Genomic DNA, 6,493 nt, shown 5'->3' on the forward strand with positions numbered 1-6,493 from the left:
GTTTTTTTTTTTTTTTACTATAAGCTGTGTTTCATTGATTCTGTCTGATGCAAGGATGATCAGTAGATGGCTGAATGATACTGAAAGTCCAAAGTTTGCACAGTCATTTGTCTGTGTTTCATTCTTTATCCCCCTTTAAAAAGTGAATTAGAAAACCACGTTGAGCCCTGCTCAATACTTAGTAGTGAATATTTCCTCTCCACAAAAACATAAGTGTTGGAGCATATTTCTATTACACATACACACTGTAGCCTAAAACCTGCACACAATTTGATTTCCTGTTTAGTTTGTGGGTGTCAAGGGAGCTGCTGCTGATGTGCTCCCACAGTGCTGAGAAGGATTGAGGAGACGTCCTGTTAGCAGGCTCCCTAACATTTGCTAGAATCAAGGAAACAGTAGAGATATGGATTGTAAAACATTGGAGGCTCAACAGTTTGTCCTTTCAGGGGTCACCACAGTGGAACATGTACCACACATTCGTACTGCAACCCTCCCAAATAAGTATTTTTTTAAAGAAATTCTTTTTAACTCTGGCTCGATAGCGGCACCAGGGTGACCCTTGGGGGCTGGGTAGGGCTACGCCTGTTAGGGTGGAATTTGAACCCTCAGCATTCTGCATCTCACCATAATGCTCCTCCACTGATCCCCCACGCCCCAGTCTATTGTAAAACACTGGAGACTAAACATCACAAAATAAATACATTTCAACTTCCTGTTTTGGTCTTAAGACAAAGACAAAAACCCATTTTAGGTTTAGTCAACTTGTTTAGTTTTTACCTTGTTTTAATACAGGAAAAATAAAAACAGCAGTGTTTTTAATGTTTGTTTTTGGTTTGGTTTTGAAATGGAAACCGTCAAGAATAACAGTGATTCAAACATCACCAGTGCCTCACAAAGATTTTCCAGTAACACCTTCTTGTATTCAAGAAAAAAAAAAAAAAAGGAAGAGGCACCGATACATTTAATGGGCATCAGCAGAGACAAACATTTGGAAAAAGGCGACGCCACTTAACATTTAGCGAGGCACTTATGTTCACTCCACTTTGAGGGTAAATAGAAGGCACTTTTCTTAAACCCCTCTGCACTTTACTCTTAGGTCCACCGTAGTTTTTACAAACCACTTCAATGTCTTTGTTTAAAGGCTCAAATTTTAAAATAATTTTTCAGCACAAATAGAAGTAAAAGCTCGAGGCTTTATAAGAATTCACCCTACAGTCACTAACAACCGATACACAGATCTTTAACGATAGTAATGTTCACAAAAACAGACTTACCAACATCCAAGCTATGATGAACAAGTCAGGAGAGAAGGTTCAAAGCAAACAATCCTAGGAAAGAATCCAAACAGGTGACGGTAGCAGAGAAACTGTGTCAGTGAACCAGAGAAAATGGCAGCTTTTTTATACTGACAGGTGAACGCAGCAAAATGGCAGTGCAGTGTGTGTGATTGGTGGAGCAGAGTCAGCTGGTGGGACTGGAGGGAAAACTTAGCAGAAAGAGCAGGAGGGGAGGGGCAGATAAGGAGAAAATGTCCAGCGACTTCTGGTGGTAGAGTGAGGGATGTGGCAGGGGACAGACGCAGAGACTGGACAGAAATGCAACAAGACACATTAGACAGATAAGACTTTAATGATCCTAAAGGAAACTTGTTGGAAAATGTTGGAGCGGCAGCTTCACAAATCCAAGGAATCCGAAAAACGACGCTGTGGAAACAGTTTAAAGGCTAAATTGACGAGATAGAATGAGACAATACAACCTGTCACTAAACTCAGTTTTAATATTAGTACTAGCTGAATGTGCTTTATTATTCTGTTAGGTTTGGAGTTATGTTAACATCGTCTTGTGATGAAATGAAGAATTAGGAGATGCGAACGTTTGCACCCAAAACTCTTTGTCAGCCATTAGTGACGAATACTATGCTGTTCTGCTGTTTCAGCCATCCGGTGTCTGTAAGCACTTATCCTGTCATAACACCAGGTCCAGCCAACACAGAGACATTCACACCTACAGCCAATTTACAGTCACCAGTTAACCTAACATGCATGTCTTTGCACTCTGGGAGGAAACCAAGCAAACACAGGGGGGCAAACTCGCAACCTTCCAGCTGTGGGGAGGCAATGCTAACCACTGCACCACTGTGCTGCCCTTGTGCTGTTTTATATATTATTAAACTATATTTTAACATAGGCATGATTTTTCTAAATTAGTGAAACAGCATTTTTGGCTGCAGGTTTGTGAACTGACACTAACACGATTTGATTTATGAGTTGTTGTTTTTTACACTAAATTTCCGTTTTAATGCTGTAAGTCAGATCAGGATCCGGCTGTGTTACAGAAACCAACAGAAGCTCATAATGACATAATTCCTATCTTGAATGACATTCAGACTTTCTCTCCATCTGTTTCCACGTTACCTGTGTTTCTGACCCCTTACAACATGGCCACCTGTCTAAAATCGTTTAGAGACCAGTCTAGATGTTTGATGACCAAACGGATTACCAGAGGGCAGATCAGTCATTGTAGTGATTTAGGGGGCCTGGTGGCTCGACGGTTAGAGCATCAGGTTGGGATACAGAAGGCTGCAGGATCGAATCCCAACCTACCAGATGTGGTGCTTAAGCCTCAATAAGATGGGAGGGCTGTGGCAAGAAGAGCATGTGGGTGGCATAAAAAAAACCTGAACGCACAAGCTGAGCTTGAGCTAGTATTATTTAATCATTTTAATTCTATAATTATGTTTTAAGCAGTAGATTTTGTTTATGTTCATTATTGGCCCCCACATCCTGACCAGCCAACGAGTCCTTGAGAAAAGAGATGCAGTTCTGTGCTGGGTCCCAGCCACATCGAGTCCTGTTGGGCTCGAGGTTCCCAGGACATTACTGAGAACCAAACTCTCAGTAGTGAACAGACATAAGGGATGGAAAGAGGAAGTGTAGCCCTCAGTCTGTTCGGCTCACAGCAGCAGAGGGCAGGGTTCCACCTGATTGATGGTGGTAACCTTCACCATCTCTGATTAATTTGCTCTCCCTCCATCAGGCTTATTGAGCAGTCACATACAGATGAGTCCACACCAACATCATAATTAGCCTTTAGATTATAGAAATCCCTTCAAACAATAACCAATTACTCTCCGAAGCTTCTTTTATAGCACGAGCATGATCCATGGCTGATTTAAAACCAGGGTTAAACACACACACACACGCACACACACAGTCAGGGCTCACTACAGCACATTGATCTGCACATGTATTTCAGAGCTTTCTCTCCTGTGTCAGTTAATTAGGTACCCCTAGCTTGTTGGCCTGAAGGTGTCCCTCCTCCATCCTTATTTTCCTCAAAGCTAACTTTTCTTTCAGCCCTGTCGATTTGCACATGAAAGATAAAATGGGCAGTCGAAAAAGTTTTTTATGTTTGGATGAGGTGAAAATATGTGCCAATAAAAACGAATGTGTCACAGGGCCATGGAACTTCAGTTGGAGCTGTCTGATCCTTTTCTTAGTAAATAATTAACCCAGTTAAGTATTTATCTGGATGGAAAGATTCATTCGTCTTGTTTAAATTAGCTTTGAGACGACTCTAATGCAATGCAACAGTCCTGAGGCTCTGAGCTGTCTAGCAAGGTCCAGTTTTTCTTCAAAATGTGTCGAGAATGGACTAAAACTGGACCCATCATTTTAGATACGCATATAGTATCTTGGTGTGGACCAATCGTTGTCAGGCAGACAAATCTCCCATTCACAGCTGCAGTGTACACACACATTCCACTGCATTACGTCACGTTCTGACTATGGTTCTGACATGTCGTTGAAGTATTTGTTGTGGTTATTAAACATCTTTTCCTTGATTTTCTACAGAACTTGTTTCCCCTATGATATTTATATTCCAGCTGCTTCCTTTCTCCACCTTCTAATCCAAAACCTAAACACATTCTCCCCCTTTTGTGTTCCGGGTGCATCATTTGCATTTTAACACATCGTGCTCATTTCCTGACATTTCATCAGACCAGGTTGGTTTTATTAGTGCAGCTCACATACAGTACTGACGCTTAAAACAGACACTAATGTGCATGTTATCCTTTCCCGTCTGGGGCCTTAACCCATCTTACATACATGTATTTTCATGCATTAGCATTCCATTATCGTAATTAATGACACAATTAATGCTTATCATATCTGTCATGCAGGCCATTAGCAGCTCAGCCCCTCCGGCTTTCTGTCGTGTTGCTGCAGAGTCCGGAGAGCAACAAGTGTGGAAATGATAAAAACAAGCTGTAACATATAAACAGCTCAGACGGTAGGATGACATGCTCATTCTGCACGTTTGAGTCTGAAACTCAAACCGAGAACAAAGCTCTGAAATCCAAAGCTGTTTGCAGTGAATGTTGAGAGCAAGACTTAAGTAATGAGGTCACACAAAGACATTCATGGGGAACCAATTAAGTCATTTCATGGCACAAATTTCTAAAGTGAGGTTTATTCAGTGTAGAAATGATTAATTAGCATGCAAGTATTTACTCATCAAGTGCACATAGAGCATCATCATCATCCCATTAGTGTTTGCAGAGTGTGTGAGTGCTGTTTGTTTTAACCCAGTGAAACTCCAAATTTCACACGTGATAAACGTCCAATATTCACTTTTTTTAAAGCTCGGGTTTGGTCTCTGCAATTCTGAAGTATCTGAAAAGCGCTCGTCTTCCATGCAAAAAAGTACAATGTACGCACAGGCCAGTTTGGTGAACTTTGATGGGGCTTTGGCTTTGAATGACTTAAAACTCTGCATAGATGCTTAGAGCTGTGGTACTCAATCCAGGTCCTCAAGGAGCCCTGCTCTGCTTGTTCTCCAACTAACCCTACACTCATCACTGCTGATTGCCTGGGTCAGGTGTGTTTCGTTAAATGAGGGTGGAGGTGGAGGAAGCCAAAGTTAATTAGTAAATTACAGCTTCTCATAGAAGCAGAGCAGGGGCCCTTGAGGACCAGGGCTGAGAACCACTGATTTAGAGTAAAGTGTGCGTAGATCATTTGATGAGTAATATAGGCCCAGGTTGTTTATACATATTAGTAAGAATGATAAATATATGATGCTTACTATCAGTTAAAATAATAAATGTTGAGTATGTGTATTGTTTGTGATCTATGTGCCAGGCTGAGAGGGTGAAAGTGCAGGATGGAATCAAGTCGGGCTCATCTTAAAGCCACATGAGGCTACCTGAGTGTGTCAGGTACAGGCTTGGTGCACCTGCAGCAAAATATGCAAAATAAAAAGGAGCTGTTTTCAGTCAATTTCCAGTAATAACATGACACCTAATCCAAATTGGGAGGCACCTCTCAGATTTACAGGTGAATGATGTGAACCAATGACAGTAATACAGTGGTATTATTTTGAAACCCTATGATAGGATTTGAAAAAAAAACAACAGAACTGGAAACTGGAGAGAAACAACAGGGTGAAACATGAGTAATGGGAGCGTGAAGGGGGGCAGCTGGGCATGAAACAAAGAAACTATGCATGATGTGCGTAATTCTATCAGTTGGTCCAAAGCCTCTGTTTGGTTTATTCATGTGTAGCAGCACTGTTGTCGTATTCACATTAGCACTGAGGGCTAGATTGACGTGTAATGCTACAATATGTCTGTTAAACATAGTAAAAATAATGTTACCACACAGTTCTCTTAGATAAAACTTTATTCGTCCCACGGTGGGGACATTTCCATTAGAGCAGCAGAAGAAAATGCCCAAATGTACAGCAACAATTTCTGTACAACATTAAAAACCAAAAAGTCGGTTTACAGTATAAACAAGTACACAATCAAACAAAAAACAGCACTTGGGTTCATGTGACTGCATATTACAGTAAATGATCACTTATACAGTGCTTTTATGGCTGAGGCCACCACAGAGTCAAACAAGAACTTCAGTATTGCTCCTTGCATTCCAAAAGACCTTAGTGTCCTCAGCAGAAAGAGTCTGCTCTGTCCTTTCCTATCCGTGTTATCTGTCCAGTCCAGGTTGTTCTTTAGGTGAACACCCAGGTATTTTTCAGAGTCCACCCTCTCAATGTCCTTTCACTGGATGTTCACTGGTGTTTGTGCGTCTGCAGAAGTCCGCCGCCAACTCTTTGGATTTCCCTGCATTAATCTGGAAGCAGCTCTGCTGGCACCAGTCCACAAAGCCCTGCATCAGTTTTCTGTACTCATCATCATCTGTGATCAGACTGACGTTGCCTGAGTCATCAGAGAACTTCCGCAGGTGACAGGTTTCTGAGCTGAACATGAAGACAACCATGTCTGACTGGTTTGTGAGGTAATCCAGTATCCAGGTGGTGAGGTGTTGGTCCACCCTCATGTGCTCCATCTTATCCCTCAAGAGCGCAGGTTGAATGGTATTAAAAGCACTAGAGAAGTCAAAAAACATGACTCTCTTCCACAGGTTAGAGAGAACCCTTTTCAGGAGGAAGATGACAGCATCTCAAACTCTGATGCTGATAGGAAAAC

Source organism: Channa argus, chromosome 2, assembly GCF_033026475.1.
Source record: "Channa argus isolate prfri chromosome 2, Channa argus male v1.0, whole genome shotgun sequence".
Lineage (NCBI taxonomy): Eukaryota > Metazoa > Chordata > Actinopteri > Anabantiformes > Channidae > Channa > Channa argus.